This window comes from Papio anubis, chromosome 1 (genome assembly GCF_008728515.1).
Source record: "Papio anubis isolate 15944 chromosome 1, Panubis1.0, whole genome shotgun sequence".
Lineage (NCBI taxonomy): Eukaryota > Metazoa > Chordata > Mammalia > Primates > Cercopithecidae > Papio > Papio anubis.
In genome coordinates, this window is record NC_044976.1 from 99,811,582 (window position 1) to 99,828,027 (window position 16,446).

Here is a 16,446-nt window from a genome sequence, read left to right on the forward strand (position 1 = left end):
TTGCTAATCTGTTTATAAAATCTTTTGCTATTTTATAATTTTATCATTTATGTCTGTCCTTAAGTGTTCATTTGTTTTTATGTTTCTATATGTCATGTTTATTTGAGCTGTTTAGTGTAAAGCAAGAACTCCCTGCATCTTATAGCATAAAAAGCAATGTTTTTCACATTCTTACCCTAATAGAAACCCTTATTCACAGATTGATGGCTAATGCTCTACCTTTCTGCAATTCCTAGTCATAGAACTGTCCAAGTCTCACATGACCTGCCTCTTGAAGAAGAAATATACCACGAGTTACTTCTTAGCTATACAGGTTAAGAAACTCAAATGGCCCACTAACTAAATCTTGTTTCTTAACAAAAACACTATGGTCTATCATCATAACAATGCCAACTTCTCACATCATCATTTTGAATCAACAACATGCCATCATATCAAAGAGAACTTATCATGTTAGCATATTGAATATAGAATTACAGTACAGCTATTTCCAAGACCTGAATGAGTGTAGTATATAAGAAGAGCAGTGGTTTAGAAATAAGGCGATCTGACATGCTTATCTCAGTTCTGCTATGGGTATTTAAGGCTAATTATTTAAATTCTCTGGGCTTTACTTAAAAAGGGAAAAGAAGTAGAGGCATGCCCATTCCTTTTAAGAATATGACCCAGAATTTCGATGCATCATTTCTGCTCATGTACCTTTGGCCAGAGCGTAATCAGTTTGTCCCAGGTAGTAGGAAAGGAGGCTGGAATATGTGGCCTTTAGCTGAAACTTCGAAGATTCTAAAGGAATTGGACTATTGAAAGACAAGTAACAGTCTTTGCCATTGCTCTCTTATCAGGAAAGCAAATGCTCTCTCAGACCCTCCTGCCCTGCCCCACTGAGTGATTCCATCAGATGAATCACTGTCTATGGCAGCATACCATTATGAAAACTGTATGCAGCAGATTTCTGCTTAGGCCATAATTGAGCATATAGTTACCCTAGATTTAAGGAAGCTGGGGAAGCAGGAAACAGGATTGACATGATTGGCTTTGACCAAAGTTTCACAAACTTTCTTGGTTCACAGCTCCCTTGGGTTCTTAATAATTTTTTTCATGGTACCAAAAAAATACATAAAAGCTTCATTTACAATTTAATTACCATTTGAACTATGATACATAAGTTGAAAGAAAAGTAATACCTTGGTCATTCTTAGATAACCACAGTTACTACTGGGTTATATATACCTGTGGGGCACTCTACAACTTCTCAAACCTTGGACTCAGGATGGTGCCACCCTTATGTCTTGCCAGGCAGTGCTTGCTTTTAATCACAGCAACTCCTGAAAACCCAGCTTTACAGTGACATAATATTCTAAAGAAATGTAGCATGGTCTAACATGGAAACTGTGAATCACCCCAAGCTAAAAGCTAACAGTGGGCATGCTGTCTGGCAGAGGTTGAGTCCCTATTTCCCTTGAAAATTTGAATATATTATAGCCTCCCCAGTGAGTTTGCTTTAACACCTTTGAGGGCTGGGCACACAGTTTGGGAACCATGGGTTTAGACTAATCATCATTTATTTTCTGGCCTGGACATATTGCTCCCTAGACAAGAATTAGTCTTTTAGGGGGGAAGAAAGAAGAATGGAAACTATTTAGGAAACTGACATTTCAGCCCCCCTGTATTCCACCTAAACTGCATGATCTTTAAGAAGAGAGGCTATGTCTGTTTTTACACACTGTTTTCTGTGTGGCATAGTTCTGGGTACTTAGAAGGAACATAGAGGCTGGGTACAGTGGCTCAAGCCTGTAATCCCAGCACTTTGGGAGGCTGAGGCAGGCAGATCCCTTGAGGTCAGGAGTTCAAGACCAGCCTGGCCAACATTGCAAAATACCATTTCTACTAAAAAATACAAAAATTAGTCAGGTGTGATGGTGCACGCCTGTAGTCCCAGCTACTTGGGAGGCTGAGGCAGGAAAATTGCTTGAACCTAGGAGGCGGAGGTTACAGTGAGCTGAGATTGTGCCACTGCACTTTAGCCTGGGTGACAGAGCAAGAGCGAGACTCTGTCTCAAAAAAGAAAAAAAAAAAAAGAACATACACATTTATTAAATGATTACAAAATGATTATATGATCAATGAAATATGATTAATAATATTAACCAACCATAAAATGCCAGCTCATAGGAAATTTGTTGCCTATACAACAGGCCTCTGTGTACATTCAAGGACCTGGACTATGCCTTCCTAGTTTCATACCACCAGTGCCCAATAATTATTTGGTATATTGTAGGTGAGAGAAAAATGTTGGTCAAATGAATGGGTGAATGTCTCAGTGAGAGCTAGTTCTGTCCCAAACACCATTACAAAGGAGTTTCATTACATGCTAATAAAAATGCTTATTAGTGGATTCTTAATGTAAATCTTCATGTTGACTGCCAAGAAAGAAAAATAACCACTTTCTCTTATCACTATGGATCTAAGGCTTTTTTTTGTTACCACAGTCACCACGAGAAAAACTGACAAAAAGAGAAAAGCAGAACTATTCTGAGATATAAGATGAAGTTTTCTTAAGAAGGTTTATATTATCAGCAGCTAAACTGTTTCACTATTCAGGATTATTACATAAAGCCCAGAAAGTGACTATTTTCAAAAGAGCTACCAAACTTTATAATATAATAGTCATTTGAGCAAAATGTATCTTTTTCCTTTTTCTTGTTCCATAGCCCAAATTGGCTTTTGTCTATTTTCATGGTTTTGCCATTCTAGCTCATTCTGTTTTCTTGGGAAGCCATGCTCTTTGGTTTCCATGATTGTAAAGTGTATGGCTCTGTGACAACTCCATAGAAGAATGTGTATGTGCTAGTGCGTTAGATTTGTCTAGATCTAAAAATTATCTATGGTTAGTTGATTGTTTTCAGTAATATATTTAGAAAACTAGTTATGTGTCTGTCTCTATTGCTAAATCAAAGGTATTTTGAAGGCAGGGACTACATCCTTTTCGTTTTTGAATCTCCAGAGCATTGCATCTGAACCCCCAAGACCTGGTACAGAGTAGGTGCCCAATTCATATTTGTCGAGTTAATAAACTCTTTCTTCGCAAAATTTTCCCAATAGCACAGTACAGAGTTTGTTCATAATAAATATTGAATGTATTTTTATTTTGTGAGAGCCTAAATCATTTTTAATTCTTTCAATGTTTCTGAAAGCTAAGAGACAGGATTTATTCTTCCTCTTTTCTAAATGGAAAAATATAATTATCCTTAATGATGGATATCAAATATTGAATTTGTAGTATACAAGAAATAATTTATTGACTTAAAATATTTTAGCGTTCTTTCTTTTTTTGAAGAATATTATATTTCTTTGTTAATATATTTCTTTTTTTACCATTTTAATAAAAGCTTTTGCTGGGCATTTCTACTTGTTCAGGGGCCAGACTGATGTTACAGTTGTATGCTCCTATATTTTATTTCAAAAATGCATTTTTATTTATTTTTTCAGCATGAAAGTAATATATGCTCAGTGTAAACAATTAAGTCATTATAAATATATTTAACAGGAATACCAGAGATAACTTCTGTTAATAATTCAATGTATTACTACAATTTTTTCTATGAATTTAATATAATAATATTGTTGGAAATGTTGATACAATTATTTAAGTGAAATTTAATCATACTGCACATACTATTTTGCAGTTTTTTTAATAGTGTATTTAAACTTTTAAGTGCAAAAGATTTTCAAGACTAGCAAATATAAATCTACCTTATTCTGTGTAATTGCTAGAGCCTACATTCAGATGTTTGCAGGACCCGATCCTCCTACTTTAAATTACTTACAAATTTAAATTTGTAATTAAATTGTTTATATAATTGTAGTTTTCATATCTGTATCCCTAAATATATTATAAATTCCATGCCTAACACATACCACATGAAACAATACATATAATGGCGATAGGTGCTATGAATGAATGAATGAGTAAATGGTGGTATTCCCCAGAACTTTCTTCACAAAGCCTGTGCTCTTTCCACAATGCCACACTTCCTCCTCTTAGTGGTTGCTTTATATACTGTGGGAATTTTCACAATATCATTATTAATGGTTACATTATTTTGAGTTTTATTACATATGTTTAGGTCAATTGTGAAGGCAGAACTAAGCAATTTAGAAATTCAGAAATATAGGAATAATAATTATATACAGACACACCTTGAAGATATTGTGGATTTGGTTCCAGACAAGTGCAATAAAGTGAATATTGCCTTAAAGCCAGTGACACATATTTCTTGGTTTCTCAGCACATATGAAAGTTATGTTTACACTATACTATAGCTTATTACATGTGCAATAGCATTGTCTAACAAAGTACGTAACTTAAAAATACTTTATTGCTAAAAATTGCTAATGATCATCTGAGCCTTCAGGGAGTGAATCTTTTTGCTGATGGGGGGTCTTGCCTTCATACTGATGGCTGCTGACTTATCAGAGTGTTCAAGACTGGGGTGGCTGTGGCAATTTCTTAAAATAAGACAGTGAAGTTTACCATATCAGTTGGCTTCTTTCACAAAAGATTTCTCTGTAGTATGCAGTGTTTTTTTGATACCATTTTACCCACAGTAGAACTTCTTTCAAAATTTGAGTCAATTCTCTCAAACCTTGTTACTGCTTTATGAACTAAGTTTATATAATATTCTAAATCCTTTGTCATTTCAATAGTGTTCACAGCATCTTCACCAGGATTAGATTTCATCTCAAGAAATGACTTTCTTTGCCCATTCATAAGAAGCAACTACTCATCCAAGTTTTATAATGAGATTGCAACAATTCAGTCCCATATTCAGGCTTAATTTTATATTCTTGTTCTTTTGCTATTTCTACTACATCTACAGTTACTTCCTCCAGTGAAGCCTTGAACTCCTCAAAGTCATTCATGAGGGTTGGAATCAACCTCTTCCAAACTCCTATCAATGTGGATATTCTGACCTCCTCCCATGAATCATGAATGTTCTTAACGGCACCTAGAATAGTGAGTCCTTTCCAGAAGGTTTTCAATTTCCTTTGGCCAGATCCACCAAATAAATCACTATCTATGGCAGCTATAGCCTTATGTGTTTCTTAAATAATAAGACTCAAAAGTCAAAATTACTTCTCGATCCATGGGATGCAGAATGGATGTTGTGTTAGCAGGCATGAAAACAACGCTGTAACTTCCTTGTACATCTCCATCAGAGCTCCTGAGTGAATAGGTGCATTGTCAATGAGCAGTCATATTTTAAAAGGAATCTTTTTTTCTGACCAGCAGTTCTCAACAGTGGGCTAAAAATATTCAGTCAACCATGCTATAGACAGATGTGCTGTCATGCAGACTTTGTTGTTTTATTTATAGAGCACAAGCAGAGTAGACTTCACATAATTCTTAAGGGCCCTAGGGTTTTCACAATGGTAAATTAGCATTCGTTTCAACTTAGGTCACCAGCTCCATTTGCCTCTCATGAGAGTCAGCCTGTCTTTTGAAGGTTTGAAGCCAGCCATTGACTTCTTCTCTCTAGCTATGAAAGTCCTAGATGGCATCTTCTTCCAGTATAAGGTTGTTTTATCTGTGCTAAAAATTCGTTGTTTAATGTAGCCACCTTCATTTATAGTCTTATCTAGAGCTTCTGGATAACTTGCTGCAGCTTCTACATCAGTACTTGCTGCTTCTTCTACATCAGTACCTTGAGCTTTTATGTTATGGAGACAACTTCTTGATCTCATGAACCAAGCCCTATATCTGTAAGCTCTTCTGCTGCTGCTTCCTCACCTCTCTCAGCCTTTATAGAATAGAACTGAGTTATGAACTTGCTCTGGATTAGGTTTTGGCTTAAAGGAATGTTGTGACTGCTTTGATCTAGTCCAATAAAACTTTCTTCATATCATCAATAAGGCTGTTTTGCTTTCTTATCATTCATGCGTTCATTGGAGTAGCACTTTTAATTTCCTTTAATAACTTTTCCTTTGCATTCAAAATTTGGCTGTTTGGACACCTGGCTTTTGACTGTTTTGGCTTTTGACATGAATTCCTCACTAGATTAATTATTTCTTGCTTTTAATTTAAAGTTAAGAGCCAAGAGATGTGACTCTTCCTTTCATTTGAACACCCAGAGGCCATAGTAGGGTTATTAGTTGGCCTAGTTTCAAAATTGCTGTGTCTCAGGGAATAGGGAGGTCCAAAGAGAGGGTGAGAGACAGGGAAACAGTCATTTCGGTCGGTCAGTCAGAACATACAAAACATTTATGGATTGAGTTCACTGTCATATATAGGCACGATTTACGGTGCCCCCAGACTAATTACAATAGTAACATGAAAGATCACTGATCACATAGCATCAGAACAGATATAATAATAAAAAATTAGAAATATTGCAAAATTTACCAAAATATGATTCAGAGATAAGAAGTAAGCACATGCTGTTGGAAAAATGATGCCAATGAACTTGCTCAACACAGGATTGCCACAAACCTTCAATTTATAAAAATCACAGTATCTGTGAAGCACAATAAAACGAAATATGCCTGTAATGACAAAAAAACACAGATTTTAAAATTTTTAAGTAATTAGATCTTATCAATTTTGTCAAGGTTTACATGACACAGGCTAAGGATTTTACTTTTTAATTTAATGCTTAATTCCTTGACTTTATAGCAGGAAAAAAAGTAATATCTCATGGATATTTTGTTATAGCATGGCGCACAATTTATACCAAATATTTTCATTTTCAAGTGTGGCTTTAAAATCTTGTAGAAGTCTATCTTTCTCTTCCAGAGAGTGGTACATTTTAAACCTTTTTTAAAGACTTTATTCTTATGGAGCAGTTTTAGATTTATAGTGACATTGAGCAGAAGGTATAGGTATTTTCCATATACCCCCTGCCTCCACATGCGTGGCTTCCCCCATTATCAACATCCCCCAGCAGAGTGTTAGATTTATTACAACCAATGAACCAACATTGACACATTGTTGTCACCCAGAGTCTATAGTTTAGTGTTCATATTTCGCATCATACCCGCTATGAGTTTGGACAAATTTATAATAATGCATATGTGAAGGACAATTTTGCAAGATATAGAATTCTTGGTTGCTGGTTTTTTTCTCTGCCACTTTAACTATTTCACTCCACTTGCTTCTTGCTCCATGGTTTCTGAGGAGAATTTTTATCTCTACTGCTGTATGTGTAACGTATTCCTCTCCCCACCCCCACCGCTAGCTTCTTTCAGTTTTTTTCTTTATCTTTGACTTTCTGTAATTTGAAAATGATATGTATATATATGTAGATATTCTAGCATTTATCCTGCTTGATGTTCTCTGAGCTTTCTGGATCTGAACTTCGGTGTCTGGCATTCATTTTGAGACGTTTTCAGTCATTACCATTTTGAATATTTGTTCTGTCTGAGTTTTAGTCCGTTCAAGCTGGTCTAACAGAACACCATAGACTAGTTGGCCTATATATAACAAACATTTTTCTCCCATAGTTCTGATGGCTGGGAAGCCTAAGATCAAGAAGCTAGCAGATTTGGAGTCTGGTGAAGGCTTGCTTCTTGGTTCATACGTGGCTATATCTTGACTGTGCTCTCACATGGCAGAAGGGGTGAGGGAGTTCTCTGGGGTCTTTTTCATAAAGGACTAATCTGATTCATGAGGGCTTCACCCTCACGATGTAATTACCTCCCCAAACCTCCACCTCCAAATACCATCACACTGGGGATTCAGTTTCAACATAAAAATTTTGGGGGGACACAAACATTCAATTTATAGCATTCTATCCCTGGTCCCTTAAAGTTTACGTTTTTCTCATATAAAATGTCCCCATTCCATCCCAATAGCTCTAAAGTTTTAACTCATTCCAGCATTAACTTTAAGTCAAGAGTCTCATTTAAATAGGTCAGGTACTGGTGACACTTGAGGTATAATTTATCTTGAGGTAAATTGCTCTCCAGCTGAAATCAGACATGTCCTGTGCACTATATACAATGTTCAGACAGGCATAGGATGGACATTCTCCTTCTAAAAGGGACAAATAGAAAAGAAAAAAGGAGTGACAGGTCTAAGGTAAATGTAAAACCTAATGGGGCAGGCAACATGAAACATTAAAGCTTGAGAATAATCCTTTATGGCTCACTGCTTTGCCTTCCAGACCCACTGCTGTTGTGGTCCCAAATCCACATCTCTCATGGGTGAGAGTTGCATGTTTGTGACTCTTGTGAGCAGCAATTCTGGCTCACTGGGGTTCCATGCTTGCACCTCCCCCAGGCTGGAATCATACACCGGTGGCTCTGCTGGTCTGATGGCATGGAGGTAGCCTCACCCCCTTGTCTCCACTGGGCATTGCCCTAGTAGGAACTTTTTGCCATGGCCCTACCCATGCTGCTGCTCTCTTCCTGGGCCTTTTGGCTGTCCTTGTTGGGGTCTTGTACCCATGGCTCTGCTGGGAAGTCCTGCCTTTAAAATATATGTGGAGGCAGGAAGGCCCTCCTGGCTTTGCTGGGTGTACCCCATTTCACAGGTCTCTGTGTGGGCCCCACCCCTGAGCCACTGGAAAGGGATATCCTGGCCCATGTGGACTGGAGACATGGCCCCATCCTTTTGAAACTATTCTGACCTAGACCCTTGCACTCTGGGTCTATGATGGGAGGTAAAGCCCTGATAACCTCTGAACTGTTATTTTTCCATCATCTTAGAGAGTAGCTTCTGGCTTCTATTGAGATGGCTGATCAGTACTAACAACCTTTTCAAATAGTTGCCTGGCTATGCGCTTAGTGTTTTCTTCTGACCATGATTTCTCTGTTTTTACGGTATGGGTATGCTGAGAATTTTCCAAATCTTTGAGTTCTGCTTCCTTTTCGCTTAATAATTCTGTCTTTAAGTCAGTCATTTCTTTCTTTCTTAAATTTTACTAAGAGCACTAAAGAGAAGCCAAGCTGCACCTTTAAGACTTCTCTTTGAAATTTTCTCAGCCAAATGTATCCAATTTTATTGCTCACAAGTTCTACCTTCCACAAAACACTAGAACACAGCACAATTCAGCCAACTTTTTTTTTAACCACTTTCTAACGAGGATAGTCTCTCCTCCAGTTTCCAAAAGCATCTTCCTCACTTCTTTTTGAGACTTCATCAGAATGACCTTCACAGTCCATATTCCTACCAATATTCTGTTCAGAATTACTTAGGCATGCAATAAGAAGGTTGAGGCTTTCTCTACCCCGGTTTTTTTTGTTGTTGTTGTTTTTTTTTTACCACGACCTCACCAGAATCACCTTTCAAGGTTTGCTCCCAGCAATGTAGGCTTTTTCTAGCATGCATTCCAAGCTTTTCCAGCCTCTACCCATTCCCCAGTTCAAAAGTCGCTTCTGTGTTTTTAGATATTAATTACAGCATCACCCCACTTCCAGGTACCAATTTCTGTCTCAGTTCATTCAGGTTGCTAGAAAAGAGTACCACAGCCTGGGAGGCTTTTAAACAACATTTGTTTCTCACAGTTCTGGAATCTAAAATGTCCATAATGAAGGCGTGGGTAGATCTGGTATCTGAGGAGGGCCCACTTCCTGGTTCATTAACAACCTTCTGTTTGCTGTGTCCTCACATGAAGGAAGGGGCAAGAGAGCTACCTGGGGTCTCCTTTGTAAGGACACTAATACCATTAATGAGGGTTTTATCCTTATGACCTAATCACCTCCCCAAAGCTCTACCTCCATATACCATCATATTGGCAATTAACTTTCAACATATGAATTTGGGGGAGATATAAACATTCAGTATATAGTAGTTTTGTCTCTTTTCTTCTTCTTGTATTTTTTATTATACACATCTTCTATCTTTGTAATTGTCACACAGCTCTTAGATATTTTGTTCTGCTTTAATTTTTTTCATTCTGTTCTCTTTCTAGTTTTGGAGGTTTCTCTTGATATATATCCTCAAGTCCAGAGATTCTTGCCTCAGCCATATCCAATCTACTAATAAATTTATCAAAGGTATTCTTAATTTCTCTTAAAGTATTTTTTATTTCTAGCATTTCTTTTTGGCTATTTCTCTGAATTTCCATCTCTCTGCATACATTGCCCATCTGCTCTTGCATGTGTAATTTATCCCTTGGAGCCCTTAGCATCTTAATCACAGTTTTTTTCCTTCTTTTTTTTATACTTTAAGGTCTGGGATACCTGTGCAGAACGTGCAGGTTTGTTACATAGGTATACACGTGCCATGGTGGTTTCCTGCACCCATTAACCCATCATCTACATTACATATTTCTCCTAATGCTATCCTTCCCCTAGCCCCAAACTCCCCCAATAGGCCTTGGTGTGAATCACAGTTGTTTTAAATTATTTGTCTGATAATTCTAACATCCCTGTCATGTCTGGCTCTTTACTTGTTAGAATAGAGTGGGAATATCCAAGCTCTGATACTTGCTGTCTCTTCAAACTTTGCTTTTGCCTTTTAGTATATGGTATGGTTTGAATATGTTTCCCAAGGTTCATGTGTTGGAAACTTATTCCTTGCTGTGACAGATACGGTTTGTCCCCACCAAAGCTTATGCTGAAATTTGACCCCGAGTGTGATAATATTGGGAAGTAGGGCTTAGCGGGAGATAGTTGGGTTATGGAGATGGATTCCTCACAAATCGTATGATGCTGTTCTCATGGTAGTGAGTTCTCATGAGAATGGATTTAGTTCCTGAGAGAGTGGGTTGTTATAAAGCCAGGACATCCCTCAGGTTTCCTTCTTTTTGTACATGTTCATTTCCCCTTTGACCTTCTCTGCCATGTTGTGATACAGCATGAAAGCCCTCACCAGAGTCAGGGCCAAGCCCTTAAACTTCTCAGCCTACAGAATTATGAGCTAAATCAACCTCTTTTCCTTTTAAAGCACCCATTCTCAGGTATTCCTTCATGGCAACACAAAACAAAGACAATCCCCACTGCAACAGTGTTGAGAGATGGGATCTTTAAGAAGCAATTAGGTCATGAAGGCTCTGCCCTCATGAAACAATTAATGCTGTTATCGCAGGAGTGGGTTTCTGATAAAAGGATGAAGTTGACCCCCTTCCCAATCCTGCATGCTCTTTTGCATTTCTGCCATTCTTCCGTGGGCTGACACAGCAAGAAGTCCTTTGTCAGATTTGCCCATCAACCTTGGACTTCCCAGCCCCTAAAACCATGAGCTGAATAAATACCTATTCATTGTAAATTACCTAGTCTCAGGTATTCTGTTATAGCAATACAAAGTGGGCTGAAAGAGTATGCCTTGTAATTTTTTCTTGATAACTGAACATGGTGTACTGGGTAAAAGGAAGTGCTGTAAATAGGCCTTTACTAATACGGTGATAAGGTGTTGGGAAAGGGGAAACTTTCTGTAGTCCTATGATTAGGTCTCTATCTTTTAGCAAGCCTATTTCTCTGGACTCTGAATATCACACTTGTTTCTTAGCCCTTCCCTTTTTAAGTAAAATAGGACAGCTAGAGTAGGCTGGGGTTGGTTATTTTCAATTCCCTTAGGTTAGTTAGGCTCTGATGAAACCCCAGCAGGTGGCTCTGGTTAAACAGTTTCTCCTAAGAGTAGACCTTGTTAAGAACAGAGCGCTCTGGCATGTATCAAAGTGATTTTTCTTTCCTTCCTACTGCCAGAAGCACAATGTAATTTTCTTCAATAGTTAGTCTGATAATCTGGTCATGCTGCTGATGGTAAAACATACAAAAGCATGGTGGTCCCCTTATGACTAGGTCTTCCAGAGTTTTTATCTCTCAGACTTGTCTACACATAGCCTCCAGCAATTCATCAATTAGTTTAGGTTTTCCTACCTCCGCAGTGGCTCCAATGGAGGTTTCTGCTCCAGTATATTGTGATTCTCTGTATCTGCCTGTCCATCTTGCTAATTCTGGGGCAACAGTTTGCCCTGTGACCTCACTTCTCTTATGGACCCAAGAAGACTTGATTTTTCAGTTTGCTCAGCTTTTACTTGTTAGAACCAAGTGGCAACTTCCCAGCTCCTTAAATGTGAAATTGGAACCTGGAAGTCTTGGAGATTACTTTTTCAAAATTAAAAAGACAGTGATAAACAGTCACAAAGCAGCTTTATTTAACTTTTCCAACGTATTTATCAGGCCAGTCTCTTTCAGACATTCAAAAAGAAAGAGTTTCTAACCTTAAAATAATTAAATGACAAACGGTAACAGCTGCTAGTTATCTCCCAGTGGCTGTTCCCATGGTGGTAGGGCCTCAGATGTGTGGCCATTTGCAATGGACACAGCATTTCTAGCTTGCAGCCAGGCACAGCCAATAGCAGGAGAGAACAAGGTGTGTTCCTTTCCTCTCTTGTCTTCTGACCCTTTCCCTGTTCTGCTCCTCTGGAATGTGATGTTGCCATGTTGAGACCGTGAGGTTGAAGCCTTCAGGAAAGAACATCAAGATGAATGGAGTCTGAGTTCCTGACAACATGGAGCATCATGCCAGCCATGAACCACTTCCGAGACATCCCTGTGAGACAAAAATAAACTTCCATATTCTTTAATTTGTCATTTTGGAGGGTTTTCTGTTATTTGCTGCAAAACCTGATCTTAACTAACACAGATATTGAATCTGAAATTCCCAGGAAAATCCCTGTAAACCTGTTGCTTGCCACAAATAACTGGCCTTTACCAGTAGCATTCTACTAAAAAAACCGTATGTGGCATTATCCCTTATTTATAGATAAATAAAATAAGGGCCAGATAAGTTTCCATTCAGATTCTGAATCTAATGCTCCTCTTAAGAAACTGTTTTGCATGCTAACTAATGAGTAATAAATTAGAATATAGAGTCAGTGTCAGCCTTTTGTATACAGTTCTGTGTTTGTTTCAAGATATTAATCTCATCTAGTTACTCACAACCACCCTTAAAGCAGGTTCTTAAATGACAAAACTGAGGCCCAGAAAGTGTCATCTGTACAAAGTAACACAACTGGACAGTGCACTAGCTTCCTGGTTTCCAGCTTTTATGATTTGTGTCATATTCTTCACCAATCTTTTAAAGCCTCATCTGTCATAAAGTATATTATTTAACATTTTATCCACCGAGTTTGATCAATAATATTTTCCATCCCCATTGTAGACTACAGGCTGTCCTTTTCACACTTAAATCTATAAAACTGAGAGAAGAGCATGAGAATCAAGAAGATGTTATTGTTTATTCAATAAGGTAATGTTTACTTCCACATCTGGGAAGGAGGAGATTTTGAAAGGAAGAGTAGACAAGGAGTATATATGACTTAAAACACTCTCTGAGTTCAGGGAAACAATCCTTCTAATTGTTACTGATACACTGGACATAGATAACAAATAAGATATCATTTCCATCCTGCAGAAAATCAAGCAGTCTATTCATTGACTGAAATAACAAAGCCTGATTGAAAAATCCACAGGCAGAAAAATCCCAATGGCTGCTTTGCGTGCTCTAGTTAGTTCAAGCTGAAAGTTTTAGTATGCGGTTTGCATTTGCTTTCATGCCCCAGTGCACTCAAATTTCAGTATTATTCAATTTCCTGAGGAGCCCAAATATGAACAACCTTAATAAACAATATTTTCCTCCACTTCCTATATGAGTGTTTAAGGTAATTGCTCTATATTGCTTCTGCTGTAGCCTGAGATCATCAAAAGCATAATCGGTATATGTAATGAGCTGACCTTGACCTTTTCTTCAACCAACTTTAAAAAGAAACCATTTCTGTTGGGTCTCTGATGGATTCTCTTTTTAATTTGTCTGCTTTTGTTGTGTATTTTATTCCTTTTTGCTCATGTGGCAAAGGGACTGAATGTTGATGACTGAAAGTTTGGATCTTTTCCAGGCATTTATTTTGGGACAAGTTCTCACTCTCTTGGCACAAATACCTACCTGCCACCCCCGTCCTGCCCTCTCCTCCCCACAGTATGACCGACATACATCTACCCTTTCTCCCTTATGTAGTGGGAAGAGTGGGAGTTCTTTTGACAATCTCTATAAACTGAAGTATTTATAGCAAATTTCTGGGTAGACATAGATAAGGCCTAGGGAGTTTGTTAAGGATAATAAAATTAGTTGCTTTACTTTTAAAAAATAAAACATTCTTAAACCACTTCTGAGCCATTCTATCATTAAATTTGCTTCTATCTTGAAACTTTCCTTAATAGTCAATTCTTATGCAACTTCCTTTTTCCCTTTGACAGCATGAAGCATTTTATTCACATGAGTTTTCCTGGTATAAACATTTGTATTTGAAGGAATTGGAAGATGCAGCTCACAGTAGACTCTTCTCTCTTTTGTACATCCCACTATTCATTTAAGGATCCTAATTCTTAGAGTTTGCACTTTCATATTCTCACGCCATAATATTCTGAGTATGGTGAAGCTTTCAAATGCAAGTTAGAAGTTCTGAATGTTACTGAATTGACTTTGATTAGTCAATAACCTCTTTATTTTTTATTGGTGAAACATATGTATAATAACTAGAAATCAACTGATCTATACATTTGCTTTGAAAAATAAGTATAACTAAAGTTAGAGAAACAGTGCTGGGTAAATAGTGCGTAAAAGAATTGCAAAGAAAGGGATTCTTGTTATTTAATTGGCTTGAATTAAAGAAAAAAAACAGTTTTTTCAACCATTATAACATGATTAGCTTAAAAAGACCTTCCTGCTGAATAGTATAAGATATTTTTTCAAAATATACCTCAATAATAATAGCAATTTTTTCAGCAGTCCTAAGAGTGTAGGTAAAATAATATTATATGTTTTGTTTTTTTAAAAAAGGCAAAGTACTCTCTTTTATGACTCCTCAATACATTTCCTGTCTTGCAGGTCCAAGTTCAGTTCCATATTGGGCATACAAATTCCTGTAATTATTTCATATCCCAACAGTTTCTACCTCTGAACTGTTCGTTATATATTTCATATAACTTATTACATTTATTCTAATACTTTCTTATACACAATATTATTGTTATTATCTAGAATTTTGAAAAATGTCCTCCATCTTCTAAACTGAATTTTAATTTGCTGGAAAAAAACGATTGCATAGTCTCATTTACTCTCAAAGTTTTATCTACTAATGTAGAATAAGTCTTAACAAATTATTCGAGATTTAGCTTGCTCTGCAGTTCTTTTGCATTGGAATGTATAAACATTACTGTAGGCTCAATTCATATTAGTCTACTTAAGTAAACAAGAAACAGTTAATTATGATCAGTTTCTCAAACTTATATACTATTTCCTTCAAGAAAAGAACTTTGTTTTGACATGTGTAACATTCAGTGTAATCCACTGTAGGATCAAAACATAAAAATCTTTGTGTTATGGAAAGGGAGGCAATAACTAAAGTTTTACAATAAACATATTTTACATTTTACAGTGTTCTATGTTTTTCAAAAATGTTTTTATGTGCCTTTTGAAGGTAAAAACGAAACACATTTTAATTTTATAACATCATTTAATAATGAATATTAGGTTTTACCTGGAGTTCTTTGAGAAACAACAAGGCCTGGCGGAAATATTAGAATCAGAGTGCCTAAGTTTGAATCCTGACCCCACCACTTGCAAGCTGTGTGACCTTTGTTGTTACTTAACCTCTCTGTGTCTCATTTTCTTCATCTGTAAAACAGGAATGATTACAATAATTGGTTGTAATATATTAATGTATATCATGCATTTAAAGTCAGGCCTGGAACTTAATTAGCCCTGGGTAAATTTCTGCTTATACTATTATTTGGGGAAAATTTTCAATGTATCGTGATTTTTTGTTGTATTCAGATTTATTATCTAAATTATAATATAAAAATGGATCTACTGGAGTTGATAAAATAGTTTTATTCCTCTAACTGTGATGCAAGAAACATAGGTATAACCACAGTGTCTTAAACTTTGCTATAAGCTATGCTTCACCAAGTACATCAGACAATTCATTATCATGGGCTCAATAAATACCTGCTTATTGTTAATTAACTGCATAGCAGACTTCCTATTGCTGGATAAGTGTTAAAATTTAGTCTCTTTAAATTTATTTTGCTTGCTTAAGTGGCAGGCTTTTTTGGACAATTGAAATGTACACACAGAAGTTATATATATATAAACACACTGATATATATATATATCTCTTCTTTAGTCTTATATGTGACTAAAAATATATGTTATAAAAAGTGTAAATCTCTCCAATGCCACTCTATTCCTCTTATAAGCATCCTTATAATCCCATTTTCCAGAGGCTTGCTTCCTATTCCCCCTAGGTTTTGATATACCATGTAAGCAAAACTATGTGTGTATATATATGCATACACAGGATGTTTTTTCTCATAAAATTGGTATTTACCACACATAATAATCTTCTGTTGTGTTTTTTCGTATCACATACTTCTAACTTGATTAATACATGTAGATTTCACTTTATTCTTTTCTAATTTTTTTGAAAATTCAGAAGCATG

General features: G+C 36.7%; 1 long non-coding RNA gene across 2 annotated transcripts in view; it reads right to left on the bottom strand.

Annotated features, from left to right (window-relative positions):
- Positions 1-12,078: 12,078 nt before the first annotated feature.
- Positions 12,079-16,446, bottom strand: part of LOC103887216 — a 46,590-nt gene continuing 42,222 nt past the window's right edge. For both annotated transcript variants that reach the window (XR_002515297.2, XR_651224.4), the window contains one exon: positions 12,079-12,496. This is a non-coding gene — a long non-coding RNA (uncharacterized LOC103887216). The remainder of the gene's footprint in view (positions 12,497-16,446) is intronic.